Source organism: Cynocephalus volans, chromosome 8 (assembly GCF_027409185.1).
Source record: "Cynocephalus volans isolate mCynVol1 chromosome 8, mCynVol1.pri, whole genome shotgun sequence".
NCBI lineage: Eukaryota > Metazoa > Chordata > Mammalia > Dermoptera > Cynocephalidae > Cynocephalus > Cynocephalus volans.
The window spans coordinates 57842472-57864148 of NC_084467.1; the positions used below are offsets into that span (position 1 = coordinate 57842472).

At 41.6% G+C, this 21677-nt stretch overlaps 1 pseudogene; it reads right to left on the reverse strand.

The window, feature by feature from the left end:
* Nucleotides 1–6149: 6149 nt before the first annotated feature.
* LOC134384163 (protein YAE1 homolog) overlaps nucleotides 6150–21677 on the reverse strand; it is a 140015-nt pseudogene continuing 124487 nt past the window's right edge.

Here is a 21677-nt window from a genome sequence, read left to right on the forward strand (position 1 = left end):
GGAAGCCCCCCCAGGCTCCCAAACTGGGATAAGGGGGGCCCAAGGGCCTCAGTCACACCTTCCTGATGTCCTCATCCAGTCCAGTGATGACTGAGCTACCACCAGAAGCTTCCCAGGCTCCCAAGCCTGTTATGGAGCAGTCAAGGATAAGCAGTATCAGTGACCATTTGATTACAGAAAGTCCCAAAAAAACATTTAGAAAAGACTTCAAGAAGCAAGGTCGTGAGGAAATCAGATTTCTATGGGTTGAAAAATGGGTTGGTTGTATTTTTATAGGTAAGTATAAAAATGTGAGTTTTAGCTGTGCTGTCAACTTTGGAAAAAGAATACCTATCCTGTGTTGAGCTGGCATTACTCAGAATTTAACATATATTGGCCTAGAAACAGTAAATTTCAGTCCTCCCCACCCTCAGTCTTTACTGGGGTAGCACACTGTATTAAATTTTAAAGTTCTTATCTACGTAGTTTAGATGACAGAAACTAATACATGTACTCAAAACAATGTTAAAAAAGAGGGGAGATGGAATCCAAAAGACCAATAGACATGTAAAGATGGGCCCGACCTTATTTGTAACCAGGGAAATGCAAGTGAAAACCACAGAATTATATGCAGCAGAATTGTAAAACCACCAGATCCATAAAACCATAAAAGTCTTTTAGTAGAAAATTCTAAATGTTGGCAAGATATGGAACAATGGGAATACTTTTTAAAAACCACTCATGGGGTGACAAATTGGCAGAGCCAAAAGTTGCCAATTTACCTTATGTTCATTTGAGAGGGTGTTATTTGCATAGAACACATGGGGTCATGGTGGCCCCTCCAATTGTTCAATGAGGTGGCCTGCTTTGGAAACAGCTTGGGAATTTTTAATTAGGTTGATGTTCTAGTCCGTTTTCTGTTGCTTGTAACAGAATACCTGAAACTGGATAGTTTATGAAGAAATAAAATTTATTTCATATAGTTTTGGATTCTGGGAAGTCCATGTCCAGGGGGCGCATCTGGTGAGGACCTTCTGCTTAGTGGGAACTCTCTGCAGGGTCTCATGGCAACTAGTGTGTCACACGGTAAGAATGGGCTGAGCAAGAGAGAGCTAACCTGCTCACTTGTTCTCCTTATAAAGCCATCAGAATCATACCCATGATAACTCATTGCTTCACGAATGGATTAATCCATTCATGATGGCACAGTCCTCATGATCCAATCACCTCTCACAGGCCCCACCTTTCAAATACCATAATGGGACTGCCCACTCTCTTAACACTGTCACAGTGGAGATTAAATTTCCAATACATGGATTTTTGGAGGACACATTTGACCCATAGTATTCTGCCCTTGACCCTCAAAGTTCATGTTCTGCTCACAGGTAAATACATTAATTCCATCCCCCAAATTTTAACTTGTTTCAGCTCAAAGGTCCAAAGTCTCATCTATGAAATTAAACAAGTTACCAACTTCCAAGATAAAATGGTAGGATAGGCATAAAACAGAAATTCTCATTCCAAAATGTATAAATGAGCCAAAGGAAGGGGTAACAAATCCCAAATAAGTCCAAAAACCAGTAGGACAGGCATTAAATTTTAAAGCCGGAGAATAATCTCCCTTGACTCAATGTCCAGCATCCTCTGCACAGTGGTGTGGGGGTTGGCCCTTCATGTCTTGGGTGGCCCTGTTCCTATGGCTTTCCTGGACTCAGCCCACACCTCAGTTCTCCCAGGTTGGTGTTCCACTCTGGGGTCTTCATGGCAGTCCCACTCTCTTGGCTCCACTAGGCATGGCCATGGTGAGGGTTCTCACCATGTGATACTCTGAGTTGTAATTTCAACCCCACATTTTCACTCGGCGTTGCTCTAGTGAATGCTCTCAGTGGTGACTCCACTCCTGTGACAAATTTCTTTCTGGGCCCCCAGACTTTTGAATGCATCCTTTAAAATCAAGGTTCCACAGCTCTTGCATTCTGCGAGCTTGCAGATTTAATGCCACATGGGCTTCACAAAGGCATCCGGCTTATGTCTTCTGAAGCTGTGGATCCAGCCACACCTGGGACCAATTTAGCCATGGCTGGATCCGCCGGAGCAGCCAGAGTGTGGGGAGCAGCATCTCAAGGTGGCCCTGGACAGAGAGCCTGTGGAGGGCACCCGGGGCCTGTTCCCTGAAACCATTCTGCCTCCCTAGGCCTCTGGGCCTATGATGGAAGGTGCAGCCTTGAAGATCTCTGAAATGCCTTTGTTTTCTTTTTGTTTGTTTTTTTCCATCCTCTTGATGATTCTTTCTTTCTGTCCCAACCTCCTTAGCAAATGGTTACTGGGCTATACCCTTGGTCTTCTCTACTGAATACACTTTTTTACTTCTTACGTGAACAGGCTGAGAGTTTTCCAATTCTTTACCCTCTGCTTTCCTTTTAATTATGCATTTTGGCTTTACATCATGCCTTTTCTCAGTGTAGGCTCTTATAAGCAGTCACACAGCTGCCTAGATGTTTTGCTGCTTAGAAATTTCTTCTGCCAAATATCCTAGTTTATTAGTTTTAAGTTCTACATCCCATAAAACTTTTGGGCATGAACAAAGTGCAGCCAAGTTCCTTGCAACTATATAACAAGGTTGACTCTTGCTCCAGTTTCCAATAAGCTGTTCCTAATTTCCATCTGGGACTCGCTCAGAATGGCCTTTACTGTTCATATTTCTATTTGCATTCTGGTCATCACCACTTAACCAATCTCTATGAAATTTCAAACTTTCCCTGGTCTTCTTGTCTTCTAAGCCCTCACCAGAATCTAGGCTTTTTCTAGCCTGCTTCTCCAAATTCTTGCAGCCTCTGCCCATCACCCAGTTCCAAATCACTTTAGCATTTTCAGGTATTTGTTGTAAGCAACACCCCACTCTCATTACCAATTTTCTGTATTAGTCTGTTTCTGTTGCTTATAACAAAATACCTGAAACTGGGTAATTTATAAAGAAAATGAAATTTATTTCTTATAATTTTGGAGGCTTGGAAGTCCAATGTCCAGGGAACACATCTGATGAGGGTCTTCTTCATGTGGTGATTCTCTATAGCAACTTAGGGTAGCACATGCCAAGAATGGGCTGAACAAGAGTGAGTGAGCTAACCTCACTTGTTCTCCTTAAAAGCCATCAGAACCATGGGCTATTATAACTCATTACTTTGTGAATGAATTAATTAATTCATCCATTCATAAGAGCACATTCCTCATGATCCAATCACTTCTCAAAGGTCCCACATTTCAAACACCATAATTGGATTTCCTACCCTTTTAACACTGTTACAGTTGAAGATTCACACATTTTATCATAGAGTAGTTTCACTCTTAGGTACACAGCTAGAAAAATTTGTGTACATTTGCACAGAATACAAGTCCCACAATGTACACAGTACGATTATGCAGACTAGACCTGTTATGGACTGAATGTGTCTCCCCAAAATTCATATGTTGAAGCCCTAATCCCCAATGTGATGGTATTCGGAAGCGGGACCTTTGGGAGGTAATTGGGTTTAGAAGAGGTCATAAGGGTGAGGCCCCCATGATGGGCTTAGTGCCTTTAAAAGGGGAGAAAGAGACATCAGAGCTATCTCTCCTCTGTGTGAGGATATACCAAGAAGACAGCCATCTGCAAACTGGGAAGAGGGCCCTCACCAGACACTGAGTCTGCCAGCACCTTGATCTTAGACTTCGCAACCTTCAGAACTGTGAGAAATAAATTTTTATTGTTTAAGCCACCCAATCTACAGTATTTTGTTATAGCAGCCTGAACTAAGGTGAGACCCAAACTGTGAACAATCCCATGTCCATCAAAAATACAATGAAGGAAAAAAAACTGTTGTGCACTTATAATGGAATACCAGATAGCAAAGAAAATAAGCAAATCATAGCTACCACACAGCATGGATACATCTCACAAACATAATGTTGAAGGAAAGAGGCAAGACACATAAGAATACAACAGCATGTTTCCTGTTAAAGATCAAAAAAAGGCAAAGCTAAATTATGTTATAGGGATGACTACCACAGAGAAAAGTGAAAAATAAATGAAGCAAGTGAAGGATTTTCACAAAAGTCAGGATGGTGGTTACCCCTTTTCGTGGTAGGGCTGGGATTGGAGCGGGGCCCACTGAGTCTCCTTAGGTGCTGGCAGCATTCTGTTTCTTGACCTGGGTGTAGTCACATGGACCTTTGTTTTATAATTTTTCATTAAGCTATACTTGTCTATTTTATGTACTTTTCTCTATTTATGTTATATTTTTAAATTAAAGAATAAAAAAGGGGGTAAGGGATGAAGTGCAGACTTATGAGTAAAGATGGTGGATTGAGCATACACATTTTATTTTTTGCTCTGTTCCAGAACCCAGCTAAAAATGTCCTGTGAGTATGAATATTTTTCCATAGACTTATGAGGTCAGAAGAGCAAGAGAGGAGAAAACAGATGAATGAGTGGAGAACGGCTCGACAGACTCAGTGAAGCAGAATCCTAACACAGCAATGAAAAAAGCTGAGAACCAACCTTATTTTCTCTGCAGAATCTTTTTGTTCTTCTTTCTTTCTTTCTTTCTTTTTTTTGAAGATTAAAACAGGTTCAATGTAACAAATAAGAAATACAGACTTAACAGAGAAAGTGTGGTCTAGCTCCAGAAACTGAGCAGGGCCCACACCAAGTTTAATATAAAAGTAAGAAATACACACTTAAAGTTTAGTACAGAGTGCAGGCTGGCTCAAGAGAATGAGCTGCCACTTGCTGAAAGAAAGTTTGATACAAAAGACAGCATAAACACCTCAGCCAGTGAAGTGCAAGTTGGCCCCAGGAAACGGAGCAAAAACCCCACCTTCTGTCAGGATTCCGCTTTTATATTTTTACTATGTATTACATATTCATGCTGTCTAATGAATATTTAACGAGGTGGTTCCCAGTTATGTAACGTAGTCTTGCTCAGTTGGTCTCCTTTTAAGGCATATTCATTGGTCAAATTCTATTATATGCACTAGACATATTCAAGAATATTCTGTCTGTTAGCACGTCTAGTGGAAGGCCATTCAAAGAATAAATTTTGTAACCTATTAGGGTTACATAACCCCTTTCTACTGAGCATGCCCAGCCACTGGATTTGCATAAGTCTGCCCCTTGAGGTCTCAATTTCCCTGTGTTGGTGCTGAAAATAGGTCCAATAAGCAACAGTAACTCTTCTCTAGGGGAAGGCCTCTACAGGAGGAACCTGAGACTTTGGGGTGTGGCTTGAAACTCGGAGGTGTGTCCTGAAACCTGAACCCAGGGAAACTGAGGACCTCCTATCTCATCCCCCACCTCAGAGATTCCATTCTCTTAATCTTAAGGGAAGATGAAGCGTGAAGGTCCAATACCTGTGCTCCTTCAGGCTGGTTGGACTGTAGGCCCTGGCCACCACTGCAGAATCTTGATGAGGTTCAGGAATTCGTGGTACCTAGAGTCTTGGGAAATAGTGTTAAATAGGAATTAATATGAAGGGGATTTGTTCCCTCCCTCACCTAGGACTGTGGAATGGCTTAGCTTTCTTCTCCAAGCAGAGGGCTGGAGGTTTATTATTTGGAGAAGGCAAAACACAGTGTCTTTGGGTTGGGAGACACCAGGCACAGGTGAGGATGGGGGCATCATGACATGACATGGAAGGCTGAGGCCCTCATCTGCATTTATCACTCAGCTCCCAGAAGGTTGGCTGCCAGCCTGTTACCATCTGTGTCTGCCAGTGGAAAGAATCTATTCTGGGAAATATGACCAGCCCAAGTTAAAAGACCTAAAGATAATGATATGAGACGTTTCCTATCAAATGGCCCGGGCAGATCACTTTATAATAAAGCCCATTCAATAAAAACCACAGCTAGAACTTTCAATTATTTTTGTATTCCCTTAATCTCTCAATCTGTCTCTTTTAAAGAAGGTGTACTCTCTCTCTCTCTCTCTCTCTCTTTCTCTCTTTTAAAGGCTTGTCTTATATTTAATAGTGTTAACTTTGAAGACATTTCAAACTTCCATGAAAGATAACTTTACAGGTGAGGTGTTCAATGCAGAAACAGTACAAATTCTGGTTACCTTGTTAGGCAAGAAAATGCTCCAAGAAAGGTTCTAAACATTGTTTTCATTAGAATCAGGACCAAAATTTTTATAGTTATTTGAGGTGCTGTAATACGTCTATGGATATTCCCAGCTGTTTAACTGTCTGTTTGAAAATCCAAGTGAGGCTTGGGTTTTCAGAATGTGCATGCTCCTGTGTTCCACAACATTTTAAATATGAACAATCTATTCCACTGCAACTCTTACTACAGTTTTAGTTAAACTCAGCATTATTTTCAGAATCTTTCATCTTTAGCTTCATCAATCTTTTTTTCAATTGGAACTACATGACCAAGGTCCATATCCTCAATGGAGTCCAATAAATCTACAACATGGGATTGTGGAGTGATTGATTTCAGATGTTTGAGCACATACTCTTCACACTGGCCAAGTGCATCCGGAAGATTATTTATTTTGCTCATCAAAGTTGAACTGTTATCGTGAAGGTGACACCAGGAGAACAAAGCACTCAGTGTTCCTTGGAGTTGTCCATAGTTTATAATTACTTTTGCACCTTCCTTGTAACCTTGATTGAAGCCCTGTTGAAGAGCAACTGCTTTGCCAGCATCTATTCCATCTCTGCAATCTTCTTTGACTCTTCTCTGCATGTGACTCTGCCATTCCTGCTGCACCAGGAGCGACTTGTCTACTCTCTTTCTCTCTTAAAAACACTTTATTATGGAAGATTCCAAACATAAACAGAAGTGGAGAGACTGTGTAACAAATCCTCATGTACCCACTGTCCAGCTTCAACAAGGATCAACTCTCGGCCATGCTTTCTTTTTCTATGCCCCCATCAATTCTTCAGCCCTACTCCAGGTACTTTGAACCAAATCCCCAACCTCATATAATTTCATCTGTAAATGCCTCTCTATGAATTTCTAAAAGACAAAGACTGATCATTTAAAATATAACCACAGTACCAGTATCAACCTAAAAAATTCATTAATATCATCAAATATCTAGTCAATGATCGTGTTTCCTTGATTTTTCTATGAATATATATATTTTTTCCTATAGTTTGTTAGCTTGAGTTGGGATCCCACTACTGGGTATATACCCAAAGGAATGGGAATCATAACATCGAAGGGATACCTGCACTCCCATGTTTATTGCAGTTCCATTTACAATAGCCAATATATGGAAGCAACCTAAATGTCCATTGATGCATGACTGGATAAAGAAAATGTGGTATATGTACGCAATGGAATACTACTCCGCCTTTAAAAAGAATGAAATTCTGCCATTTGCAGCAACAGGGATGAGCTTGGAGAAAATTATGTTAAGTGAAAAAAGGCAGACACAGAACGGGAAATACAGCATGTCCTCACTTATAAGTGGAAGCTAAAATAGAAAGAAAAAAGAGAGAGATAAAGAAGCAACAATCACAGTAATACATTGAAATTTCAGAAGGAGAGAACAGAACTGTGGTTACTAGAGGTGGGAAGCAGGGGTTAGGGAGAAAGTGGTTAATGGACACAAAGAATGATTACATGTTGTAATGATGAATATGCTAATTATCCTGATTTGATCACCACATATTGTACACAAATATTGATAGTCAACTTTTTTTTTTTTTTTTTTTTTTTTTAAAGATGACCGGTAAGGGGATCTTAACCCTTGACTTGGTGTTGTCAGCACCACGCTCAGCCAGTGAGCGAACCGGCCATCCGTATATGGGATCCGAACCCGAGGCCTTGGTGTTCTCAGCACCGCACTCTACCGAGTGAGCCACGGGCCGGCCCGATAGTCAACTTTTTACCCCACAAATATGTATAATCAACTGTTTTAATTTAAAAAAAATTAAAAGGTTTACAATTTGATTAATATGTCTTCTGATTGTCTTTAATCTCTAAATTCTCCTATTTATTTTTATTTTATTGATTGATTGATTGACTTTTTTATTTTGGCAGCTGACGTACAGAGATCAAACCCTGGACATTGGTATTATTAGCACCTTGCTCCAACATACTAAGCTAACCAGCCAGTCCACCCATTTATTTTTTAACTAAAAAGGAACTATGTTGCTTACCCCGTGGGGTTTCCTTCAACTTGAATTTTGCAGATTACATCCTTGTAGTGTAATTTCCCTGAATTTCCTGTTAAATGGTGGCTAGCTCTAGAGGTTTGATAAGTTTCATTCTTTTTCAAGGCTATTCCATATATTGTGTTGTATACTTCCATCACAGGGCATGTAATTCATCTTTGTTTCTTTTTTTTTGTGATGTTAGCAGCCACTGATAATCACTGAATCAATCTATTATTTTATTAAGAGTTCAAAAATAATGGTATTCTAATTCTAAGGATGATGTTCCCATTCATCTTCCTTTACTAGCTGGATTATTTAAACTGTCCTTATGTTGCTGTCTCTTCAGCTGTTTCGGTTGCCTGATGCTTTCTCTAATGGATTCCTCAGAGAAGTCTCCTGGAAATACCATTTCCCAAGTTCTTGCTTGTTCACCACAATGTGCTGCCTTTATACTTGATGATCAGTTTACCTGGATTTAAAATTCTTGGCTCCCATTTTCTTTGAGTATCCTAAATATATTACTCCATTGGTTTCAGTCTGGCATGAAGCATTGATGTCAAAAGTCTAACAACATTCTGATTTTCTTTCTCTTATAAAACACTTGTTCTTTTGCCTGGTGGCACGAAGGATTTTTTTTTTTTTCATTTTGTCTAAAATCCAATAGTTTTAAAGTGGAGCTGTTGTGGGCTGATTTTTTCCCCAATATTTGCAATGTTGTTACTGAGCCCAAGTCCGGCTGCCAGCCCCAAGCAAAAAGCCTGGCTTGACTCACCAAAATCTGATACCCCAGGGCATTCAGCTCCTGGCTTAGACTTGCCAAAATCTTGTTATCAAACCCAAGTCCAGCTGTCTGCTCCCAAATAAAAACAAACAATTCAAAAGTCAAATGTTGGTGGAATAGGAAGTCAGCTTTTATTCAGGAATACCAGTGACCTGAAGAGAGATGTTAAGCTAGCCCATCTCTCTGGTAAACCTGAGGGAAAATGGCCAGACTACAGCCATCTCGAAGATTCAGATTTGTGGAGGAGTTTTTAAAGAGGGGGCTGACGGACTGGAATGTGGAAAATATAAAGCAGAAGAGAGGGGGATGTGAGCCCTGGGGGCCCCATGCAAGGAGCCAGGCGCAAGGTCTCATCAAGGCTCCATCTGGTCTTTGTTCCCGTCCTTGCTGTTATCTCAGGGTCCAGCTGGAGGGGATGTAATCAGCACAGCTTTACTGATGTCTTCCTTGGTTTCTCAGGGTCTGGATAGTACGTGACTTGTGGCAAGTTTGCAGCTTCAGGCTGACCAGAAAACAACTTTACACTTACGTAAATAATGTCATATTGCTCCTTAACCAGGTTTCAAAATATCAAATAACCATGGGAAAAGAGGGAACTCAGAGAAATACATGCTAAGAATAAAGCTGTGCCTTTTAAAATATTTTAAAGCTCATGTGGTTTTGGGTCCCAACATGGCTTTTGTCCTGCTCACTCCAACAATGTGTCTGTTCAATACATAGTTATAATTTTTTTTTTTTTTAATTTCAAGAAACTTTTCTTGAATTCTAGTTTTTAGTAAATATTTTTTGTTTTGTTGCTTTGGTTTTTTTTTCTCTGAGGACCCTTATTATATGTATATTAGATATTCTTTGCCTATTTTCTGTATTTATCACTTTCCTGCAAATCCCTTTTTATCTCTTTCTTCTTTTCTTTTTGGTTTTTAAACTTTTCCCACTTTTAATTTTTTATTTCTCTCAAGACATTTTCCGTTTGGTTTATTAATTCTCATATTCCTTCTAGTTTAGCCTTCATGTCTAAAATGAGTTTTCTTTTATTTCTAATTCTTTTTTTTTAACTATTTCATTTCTTTTTTCAAATTTTCCTTTTCTTTAATCATTCTATTTTTGAGTTTTTCTCATTCTGAAATATGTTGTTTTATATAGTTTCTATTATGTTCTTATTTTTTGGCTTATTTTAAAGACCGAGATCGCAGTTTTTATCTATTTTGTGGCATTTGGGAGGGGGGATTCTTTCATTGTCTGTAGTGATATTATTCTATTTCTTATTCGCTTTTTTTCTTGTAATGATATAGTTGGTATTTGACCACAATCCTTTCCTGCTGCTCATTTTTCAGTAAAATGAGTTTCTCTCTACTTTCAAGAGGAAACAACAACACAAGAGTTTCCAGTTTCATAGATCTCGAGCTTCCTCTTCTGTTGATTTCATGAAGTAATTTTTGAAATAGAACCTCATACTTTCCGAGTTCCTCTTCCTTGCTCCCCTCCCTACCTTTTATTATGATCTCTTCTTTTCTTTGCCCTTGTTGTTCCTGACTTGCTAAGCTTGGATTTTATTCCTAGCATTTACTTCTCAGAGTGGGATTTTGTCCTGGAAGATGCTTTGGTTTGTTAGTTTTGAGAGCTTGTAGGGCCCAGACCCCTAGGCCACTCCTGCATGGTTGGATCTTCCCGTAGTCTTCCTTACATTCATCCAAGTATTAGAACCTTTCCCCAGAACTCCAGCTTTGCTGCTCTTCTTCAAATGGCCCATGACTTTCTAGTGAGTTCCTTTGGTGATTTGGGATCCTCTGGTTCTTAGGGGCATCACAAGTTCCTTTACCTTCCCTCTTCTTCTTTTCACAGTTTCTGATATCACGTGGGTCATGCAATTATTGGCAGCTTGCCCCCACTCACTCACATTTTGGAGCTCAAGGAGGTACTGGTTACTTGGTTTTGTTGTAGGTGTAGTCCATGGGTTTTTGGTTTTGCTAACCTCATTGCTGTAGATGTTTTAATGGTGGGATTCAAGGAGATTCAAACACTGTTCCCTCACCTGGTTGCACAATTTGTTAAATTTACCAAAAATTACTGAATTGCACACTAAACATGAGTAAATTTTATGATGCATAATTGATGCCTCAATAAAGATTTTTTTTTTTTTTTGTCTTTTTCGTGACCAGCACTCAGCCAGTGAGTGAGCGCACTGGCCATTCCTATATGGGATCCGAACCCGCGGCGGGAGCGTCGCCGCGCTCCCAGCGCAGCACTCTACCAAGTGCGCCACAGGCTCGGCCCTCAATAAAGATTTTTAAAAAACAACTTTTACCATTACCATTGACATCTTCCCAGAATTGACCCTGCCTCTAATCATGTCAATAACTCTGGATCAGCCGACATCAAAGGAAAGTGTCTGTAATAGAGATCCCCAATCCTCCTGCACATCCCATTCTCCTGCCTGGGCACAGGGAGAGATTTCCCAGCACTAGGGACTAGTTGTAGCCAGTGAAATTTGACCAGAAGTGATACATGAGGCCTCTGGGCTGAGGCGGTTAAGAGCGGGTGTGCTATCTCAACACTGATGTGCCCTTACCCTCTGCCACTGCATCCCTGTAAGCATGGCAGTCCAGCCTATTCTAGACTGAACAACTCAACTTCTGGCTGGAAAGACAGAGATCAAAGCAGACAAAGAGAAAGGGCAATTTGGAGGAAACAGAAAGGATTCAGAGAGAAGAAAAAGATGTTAAAAGTCTCTTCCAAACATTTCCATCTTTTCCCATTTGTGTCATCTTGCAACTCTGAATATTCATCTCCCAGATTTGTTCTGCCAAAGGTACATTGATGTAGACCTGAGTAGATAGCTTCTCTGTTTTAAAGACCATTATGCCTCCAGCTAGAGGAGCACTGCCCTGTCAGTGAGGCTGTCACCTGCACTAATTGCTCCACCAAGCAGCCACTGTCACAGAGCCAGCAAGATTGGTCACCACTGTTTACGCACTGATCAGTTCTAGGAGAATGAGTAGATCCAGAGACACCTCTAATGAGTTTCTTCATGGCCAAGACTTCTGCTTTTCTAACACTGCGTAGATGATAGGAAACCACACACATCCTTTTTGGTAGAACAGACAGCCCACATGTAAAGAACAGCAAGTGTCAAAGAGGGCGAACCAAGGTAGAGAACTGGGAATTAAATTACAGCAAATAGATTGCAGTCATATCATCAAGGAAGTGAAATCCTGGACTGACAGTGGAGGGGCAGTTCAGCCTAGTGGTTAAGCACTGGGAACTGGGGTAAGACAGGTTTGATTAGAATCGCATCCACATCATTTATTAGCTGTGTGGTGTAGGCAAGTTCCTTACTCTTTCTGAGCCTCATCCTCCCTGCCTGATTTTTAGTTCTGAGGATTAAATGAGATAGTACATATAAAGGGTTTAGTGTGGTGACAGGCATTAGCAAGCATTAGTTAAATACTGGGCTGGGTCTCCAAAATTGTAGGTTACCTGTTAGAACTCCCTGCTGAGAAGGAAAATCATTCATCCTTGCACTTGGACTTCCCTTGTCTAAGGTAAGGGGATTGGGTGGCAGCTTGCTTCAGGTCCTTGGAAGAGCCCACATAGAATTGGTACAAAATAGAATTCCAGGGAAATGTCTGCAAGGGGCAGACTTGCAATGGAGAAAAGACTACATCATTATCAGTGTTTTTGACACAATCACATTCATTAGCTATTTTCACTGAAATGACTCTTCAGTTAAACAAAAAACACAAAAAACAAGCTTGCACACTGTGACCAAATGTTTTATAGAAACCATTGCTGACTGGGTGGATATGGTCATTCTGTGCTGTGGATACACACCTTTTGTTTCCCGCCCAGGGAGCCAGATTTGGGGCGAGGTCATCAGAGCTGCTGGCTTGGAAAGCAAACCAGAAAGGGCAGGGAGTGCAGCCTGAGGGCTTCTGTGGGGTGTGTGAGTTTGAAAGTTGCTGTCTCTGCCAGTTGTTTTCATCTTCCAGGCACAGAACATTCGGGTGCTCTTTGCAAAAACCTTTTTCAGGACTCTGTATTGATGATGAAATACCACTCCACAGAGGCCATGAACAAAGAAACTTGGCTGGACATGTGGATGGGACCTAGCTCAGGCTTCTCTACCCCAATGTGTCCTTAACTACACTCATCACCTACCTGCCTCCCAAACTGGTTCCTCCTCCTCCTACGTTCTCTAGCTCAGTGAATTATGTCACCAGTACTCAGTCACCATGCTGAAAACCTGGGTGTCCTCTCTCCTCCTCCCTCTCCCTCTCCCCCGTGTCATTCATGAGATCTGGCTGACTCTACCCCAGGGACACACTAGTGTTCACTTCTCCACCACCAAATGAATTGACTATTCCTCCTGCCTTGACCTTGGCAATAGCCTCTCTAAGTAGACACCTGCCTCCGGCTATGTGTGTCCCATCATTTCTCCACAGTACTCCAGAGCCATCTTTATAAAACTAGGCTCACATTCCACTAAAACTTTGTGATAATATTACTAAAGAAAGAAGCGGAGACTAGATTGTAGGAAACATAGCTGTCTTTGTCATATACAATATGGGTCAGGCACTACGCTGAACAATTTATGTAAATTTCTCACTTAACCATCAAGATTGCATGAAATAATGCATGCAGACCCCAACTCAAGGCCATTTCCTTTCCCTTTCCCCCAGTAAACCTTTTCTTGGGCATAACTTCCTCGTTTAGGTAGCAGACAGGGCCTGAAGACATTCCCTTATGCAAAACATCATCATTACTTCTTATTTAACAAATAAGAAAACAGAAGCTCAGAGAGGTTATTTATCTTGCCAAATGTCACACAGTAAATGATGATGGCTTAGTGCTATCTCAGGTAATCTGAGTCCCCAGGCCTCATGTTTAAGTACTTTCGAGTAACAAGGTCCTTATATCTCAGGAACCCTTGGGCTGCTAGGAGAGATAGATATAAACAAATAGCTACTATAAAACATGATACCTACACTAATTGGGTGTGACAGATATGCTGGAGCCCTGAGGAAGAAGTGGGCCAGTTGCTTTTTTGTTTGCTTTTTGGTGGCTGGCTGCTATGGGATCCGAACCCTTGACCTTAGAGTTATAACGCTGGGGTCTAACAAGTCAGCTAATTGGCCAGCCCTGTTTTGCTTACCTTCTCTTCACGCCTCACAGTCCAGCTTTTGCATTCATCAGCATAGTCTTTACAATCTTCAGTTCTAAATATTCCCTAACAAATATTAGAAAATACCATACAATTGGTGAATGGACCCAGTGGAACAGTTGTTCCTTACCTATTTCTGCTCCTGTGCCCCCAAATTACATCCGCATTCAGTGCAGCATCTTTTGATCTTGCTGTTGCAATCATGAGCAGATTCTGACAAGCTCTGATCTTCGCTCACTGGTGAAGTTGTAGACTCGTAACCCTTTGTGGGGTTACAGCAGAAAGTCTGACAACTCACAGAAACAATCCCTCACTGATCTGACCATTGGCTCTTCTCAGAAAAACAGTCATTTACTCCACGGGCCCTGGCCTTTATTTCCACGGGCAGCAGTGTGGGTGTATGTATGCTTCTGAAACTGGTGTCCTTTTTCCTCCCTTCCCCCTTCCCTTCCTCCTCCCTTCCTCCCTTCTCCCCTCCTACCCCACCCTCCACCCCCTTTCTCTTTTCCTTCCTTCTCAAACATATATTAAGCATCTACTTCTGCCAGGTACAGAGCTGGGAGCTGGGGTACAGGGATGAATGAGACACAGACTGTCCCTAGAGAGGCAACATTCCCACAACAGCAGGGAACAACATAGATTTTAGGGCTTAAGTGTGAAAGTCTTAACTCCAGCTCCACTACTTACTAGCTGTGTGACCTTGGCAAGTTCCTTAACCTCTCTGGGTCTCAGTTTCTCCCTCTGTAAGATGGCATAACACAGGAATCTACTTCACAGGGTTGTTGGGTGGGTCACAATGAGAGATTACATATGCAACACACTCAGACTGGTGTCTGGCACATAAAAATACTATATAGGTGTTTATTGTTATTATTTGCATCCATATAGTGCAGTCCTGAAAGCTGTATTCTGATCATGTATAATCTCCCAAGAGAAATCCCACAGCATGTTACGAGTTGCCTGGCACACAGTAACCTCTCTGCCAATGAGATTAGCAGTCCTCCTCATCATTGCTGCAATTCAAATGGAAAACTTGGGATTATTTTGGGTAGGGTGTTATTTCCTTCCTCCTTGCTGAAGTGTGAAGAAAACACAAACTTATCTGTTAAGGGAATTTTCTGACATCTTTTGTGTCAAGAGACAAAACAATGATAAAAACCTAGTGGTGAGGAGAAGTTGAAAGGCTTAACTATGAAAGGAAAATTGCCGTCTTTGTTGACCTAGAGTGAATTCTCTCCCCAGAGGGTCCAAAAATGGTGATAAACCATGAGTTAAACCTGACAAGACTGAATCCTAGGCCTGATGTGAGCAACGTGCTGCAGAGTTCACTCTGGCTCTCAGCAAAGGGGAAAGATCAAATAAGTTTCCACCAAGCTCCACCATCCACCACACATTATGTGTGTGTGGTGTGTGGTGTGTGTGTGGTGGGGGCAGGTGAGCAGAGAGCCTAATTCTGCATTATCAGTGAGGACACAAATATTTTAAATTATTTTTGGATTGGGCATCTTCATTTCTGTTAGACCATTTTTTTTTAAAGGTGCAATTAGGAAATAATTATTACTCTCTTGGGGACTTGATTTTCTTTTTATAAAAATAGATAATCAAAAATATTTTTAAAAATTAAGTAATTGTATGTGTGTTTGAAGTAGGTCAACAAAGAGGAGGTATCTGGTTTTGCTGTCTAAGCAAATCTGCCTGTATTGCCATCTGCATGACTTTTTAATTAAAAGTTCCTTCCAAGTTCACAAGAACTGTTCCTCCTGCCTGAAACTGCTAAATTATTCACACCACCAGATGTCTCAAAACTGGCATGTCACCAACATGGACAGACAAAAAGATGGTGCATGTTCACATAACTTAAACCTTTGATTCAAATGATTTTATAAAGACTGGTGGGATCGGAGCAGGCAATATTGTTTCTGAAGTAATGATATTTCTCAGGGGTTGGTAGGACTCAGGTAACTCACTCGAATAAAAAATTGGAACAGAATGAGGCCATGAGTGAGCCAGGCAGATGGATGCAAGTTCCAGTTCAGCTGTACCACTTACTTACTATGTGTCTTGGGCAAGTTTCTTAATTTTTCTGATCCCCAGTTTCTTTGTCTACAAATTAGAGCAAATAATACAGCCTTACAATTTCTTACCTACAATCTCCAAATCCAAAAGCTATGAAACTGACCTCCCTTCTTTAACTCGTTTAGCAATGAAATCTAATGTACCTGAATTAATTTGGCCATAAAACCCTATCCTGAACTGACATGAGGGTTTTTAAAGCCTGTGTTTGTTTTATTTAATGTTAGTCTACATGTTTTGCTACAGAATTATAAAATATTAGTTATGAAGTGCAGCCCCAGACCCTGTTGGGGTAGTATACAATATATGATACTTGAAACACATTATTTCTCTAAAATCCAGAATTTTCTGAATTCCGAAACACATCTGGCCCCAAAGATTTCTGATAATGGACTGTGGATTGGGACCTTTGTCATAAGATTGTGACTTCAGCATGAGATAATGCACACGGGACATGTGGGACAGCCTGTGTTGATGCCAGTTCCCTTCTCCTCTGCCCCAAATGGGCCTTTTCTTAGGAACAAACTTCCTCCTCAGGCAGCAACCAGAGATCTTTGCTCAGCAGCTGGTGAAGTTTTTCTGCACTTTTGGCATTGCACCTGTTTGCCTGGCTGGCTTGCTAGTCTGTAAACTCCATCAGGCAGGGATTGTGTCACAGTGATTAGCAACACAAGGTCCACGTTTAACATTTTAAAAATAAATTCAACAATCATTTATTAGGTATCTGCTGGGCCTCATGGTCTCCTGATCACATTCAGGGGAGAGGTGCATCCTGGGAGGGGAATTTACTTTGGAAGCAAAAGAAGAAGAGAGAAGTTTTGGAGTCCTGGGGAGGCCAGCAGACGAGGACTGCCAAACAGAGGCAGTGGTAGGGACTCCCTATGTCCAGTTTTGCCTGGCATTTCCTCATTTATGCCTGTTGTCACAGGATAATCATAACCTATCACTTTTACTCATTTGCTCTCAACTGTGTCCACATTTAGATAATAAATCATGTGGAAACCCTACGCAAGGAACAAACGGAGTCTCAGGGTGCGAGGATTGCTTTTGTGGCGGGGGGTGGGGGTGCGGCAGGAGAGTGAACAGCTTCACTGAAAGGAGAGAAGATGCCTGAAATGGTAAGCCTGAGGGGTAGCAGAGACACAGAGGTGAGGGTTGCTAGCAATAAAATTGACACCCTCACCCCCACCCCCACCCCAGTGGTTAAGAGCATAAGCTTTGGAGCTAGACTTGAGATCAAATGCCAGCTCTGTAACATAGTGTAACATAGTATAGTGGGTTGAACAGTGGCCCCTAAAAGATATGTCCACATCCTAACCCCAGGAAACTGTGAATGTGACCTTATTTGGAAAAAGGGTCTTGGTAGATATAATTAAGTTAAGCATCTCAAGATGAGATCACCTTGGATTATCCTGACGGGCCCTAAATCCAGTGACACATATTTTTATAAGAGAAACACAGAGGAGAGACACAAAGAGAAGTCCATGTAAAGATGGAGCAGAGACTGGAGTTATTCAGCGAAGGCAAGGACTGCCTGGAGCCAGCAGAAGGTGGAAGAGGCAAGGAAGGACTCTCCCCTGGAGCCTTCGGAGGGAGCGTGGCCCCGCTGACACCTTGATTTCGAACTTTCGGCCTCCATAACTGAGAAAAGAAATTTCTATGGATCTAAGCCAAGTTTGAGTCAACTTGTTATGGCAACCCTAGGAAATTAATACACATAGGATGAGTTACCCAACTGTTGTGAGCCTCAGTTGCCTCGTCTTAAAATGGGAATAAAGAGTAATGAGGGGTAATAGAAATTATACATGTAAATTGCATGGCACGTCTTCGGTCCTTAATAGATGGAAACTGTTATGATGGCTGATGGACATCAGCAATGAAATGTTGGATTCATCCAGCAGATGGCAGAAGATGGATTTGCAAACAAAAGGACTTCAGAAGGTTTTACTGCCTACGAATGCAGTGCCAGACCTAAAGCAGCCCTCCCCGCTCAGCAGCTGGTGAGGATTAACTCTCATCACCTCAAAGCGAGCTCTCAGCTGTGTAGAAACTAAACTGATTCTGTTTTCTTTTGGCCCCTGTACACAATAGAGGCTGGCAGTAGTCAGTACGAACAATGAAGTGCAACAGAAAAATATCTGAGTTCTAGGTCCAGCTCTGTCACCTCATTGGGAATCAGTTTCTCCATATGTAATAACAATAAGACAACATACCAAGTGCAGCATAAATTAGAGGACTATTGTGAGATGAAAATAACATCATGTGTGAAAGGGCTGAGAAAACAAGATGCCATAAAGCATAAAAGGGGCCCTGTAGGGATTAATTTATGAATTACTTCTGCAGGAATCCCAGGTTCATAGTCAATTTGTTCATTTGTTTATTTATTCAGCAAACATTTACTTGTGCCAAGAATTGTGCTAGGTTCAGGGAATATGGCTCACATTCAAGAAGCTCACAGTCTAGTTTAGGGGGGACAAACGTGATAAGTGTGTGTACAGGGCATGAATTGCTCTCACATGTTGGGTTAACATTCCAACTCTGTGTTTCAGCTTAAGAAATACATTTGAATGAACAGTCAGTCTCCTTTGTAAAAACATTTATATTTCCTTCTTAACTTCTCTTTAAAAATTACTATTAAAAAAAGCTATTTATGATTAACTGAAAAAAGAGAATTGCAGGACAGAATGCACAGAAAGATCTATCCATTTACCTTTCTACATAAAAGCTGGAAGGATACACACTCGTACTATTAATAGTGCCTACCTCCAGGGAAGGCGTAGAGTGGCGTTTGGAAAATGAGGCTTTTAGCTTTTATTTTTTATACTCTTATATTATTCACATTTTTAAACAAACACCCATTGCTTTTCCCATTAAAAAAAGAACAATTTTAATATTTTAATAACCGTGTCCTGGAAAACTCTTCTGCACTCACGTGGCTAATTCAAACACTGTGGAGAGCACTAATGATGGAGCTCATTGTCTCCCTTTTAGAAAGAAAATTGAAAGAAGAGAAAAGTCCATATTTGCTCTTCCTTGTATTCTTCTAAAGAACTCATCTAACCGGAAGTGATCCAAGCTATTTTACAGCCCTTCTCTTTAAAGTGGTTTACAAACATTAGCTCAACAACCCTCAGGGCCTCGGAGTGAGGCGGAGGTGAGTCACGAGGAAGTGCCAGGCTGTGGATGGTCATGATAACACTCTCGTGTGTGTCCACGGATTTCCAGTTGTCAAGGGCTTCCTCCTGCACTGTTTGCTATAACCCTTCCATGCCCCTTAGGAGGTGAGGTCAGTATTGCCGTTCCTGTCTTATAAATGGGGAATGAAGGCACTGGGAAGTGAAATGACAAGCCCAAGATGGGGAAGCTAATCAGCAGCAGGGTTTAAGTTCATTTTTATGTCAATTACTGCAAAGCACAGAAAAGATGATCACTAATGTCAATCCTCATTTGGCATATGTTTGGCATTGGGGGTTGGGGGAGGGAGAAGAGGAAGCAGACTTTCTGTCTGATCTTACCTTTCCTTCCTTCCCTCCTTCCTTGCTATCCTTCCTCCCTCCCTCCTTCTACTCTACTGGAAAAAGAGAAGAGCCTAGCAAGAGGACTCTGTCAGAGAAGTAAACAGGTAATCACAATTCAGCAGCCAAGCTTTAAGCAAATTTAAATCAACCTCCAGATTTGAAGTAGTGTGGTAGAAATATATTAATCAAGTCTCATTTATGTGCAAATATTGAAGAAACGAGAAGCTTCTCAATTGTAAATTAGTCAAGAGTTGCTTAAATTCAATCCCAACAGGCCGAGTGACTTGCAGATAATGTTCACACTTTTGCCACACGGGGGCGCCACCATCGTTGATAGACAGACATACCTGCCATGCTATCAGGGTTGAATATGGGAGCTTTGCACAGTACAGGGATTTCAGAGAGTCTTTCTCTCTCTGGGCACCACTCCCACTCCCTTACCCTCATCACTCCACTTGATATGACCATTAACTCGCTGTCTCTCCCACTAAACTAAATTCCTCAGGGGCAACACCTGGACTTATTCTGCTTTTAAACCCGACTTAACTCCCAGGCCAGTGTCTGGCATATAGTAGCTTATTAATAAGATTGATTTACCTTTAAAATATCTTTAACATGGAAAATTTCAAATATATCCAGTACTACAGAGAATAATATAACGAGCTCCCTTGTACCCCTTATCCAGCTTCAACAATTACCAACTCATAGTCAATCGTTTTTCCTCTATACTTCCCATTTTTTAGAAGTAAATACATAAATGTGAATGTTTTGGTGTGTTTAAGACATCGTGAAAAATAAATTTAACTGGTAGGTCTCTCTCACTGCTTTTAAAATGCCTGGGTGGCTAGGGGTGAGCAGAGAGGAGGACTCTCCTCTAGAGATCTAAAGCTTTTGTGGAACAATTCCTTATAATGAGAAAAATTGAGAAGGGAAGGAGGAAGGAATACTGATTACATGTGCCAAGCATTGTGCATTATTATCTTATTTTATCCTTCTGGGAGATACAGGTATTACTTTCCCATTTTATAGATAACGCTCAGAGAGTTTGAGTGCTGTATCTTCAGCAAAGTTGGGATTGGAACCCAGCTCTGTGTGGCTTCAAGGTCTGTTCTTAGCCCTCTGATAGGATGACCCTGCAGTGCAAACCCAGCAAAACCCATCTGTAGTCTGAGGACTTCCTGGGCTGCTGGCTCTTGAATTCCCCTCCCCCGAGCACCTAAATCCAGCTTAATTCGCAGGACCCCAGGGGACAAGGCTTGCACCTTACTCCAACACTGGGAAGAGGAAGGGTTTCCATGCCTGGGATGTCAAAGGGGAATTAATTTCCTTATTAAAAAGGTCATTTCCGGGCCGGCCCGTGGCTCACTTGGGAGAGTGCGGTGCTGAGAACACCAAGGCCCCGGGTTCGGATCCCATATACGGATGGCCGGTTCGCTCACTGGCTGAGCGTGGTGCTCACAACACCAAGTCAAGGGTTAAGATCCCCTTACCGGTCATCTTTAAAAAAAAAAAAAAAAAAAAAAAATTAAAAAGGTCATTTCCTCCTGTTGCTAGTCCCAAGGAAACGACAGCCAGGAGTCCCGAAAACTTGTAAATAAATCTGTAAAGGGTTAAACCACAAAATACACGTGCAATGGTTGGGATAAGCCGTTTGTGGGAAAAAATCCAAGAGATTACGTTTAAATGTGTTCGTGAATAGATGAAACTGGATTTGATGGTGACAATAAGAGCATAAACACAGCCCCAGTTACTTTGCAGGAGAGGGACCACACTGAAAGAGAAGGAAATCAGCCAGCCATGGACGCTTAGAAAATGACAAGTCTCTGGGGCAAATGCTGGCACCGTCTGTCCACTCAGTGTCCAGGCAGGAAGAAGCCTGGCAAGCAGACGAGGTTTACTGGGCAGAGCCACCCCTGCAGTGGGCAAGAGCGCCCCCAGCGGCTCAGCTGGGAGATGCGCGTAGGCTCAGCCCTTGCCCCATTCCTTGCTCACTCAGTCTCTTCTGGGTCATTTGGCTTCTT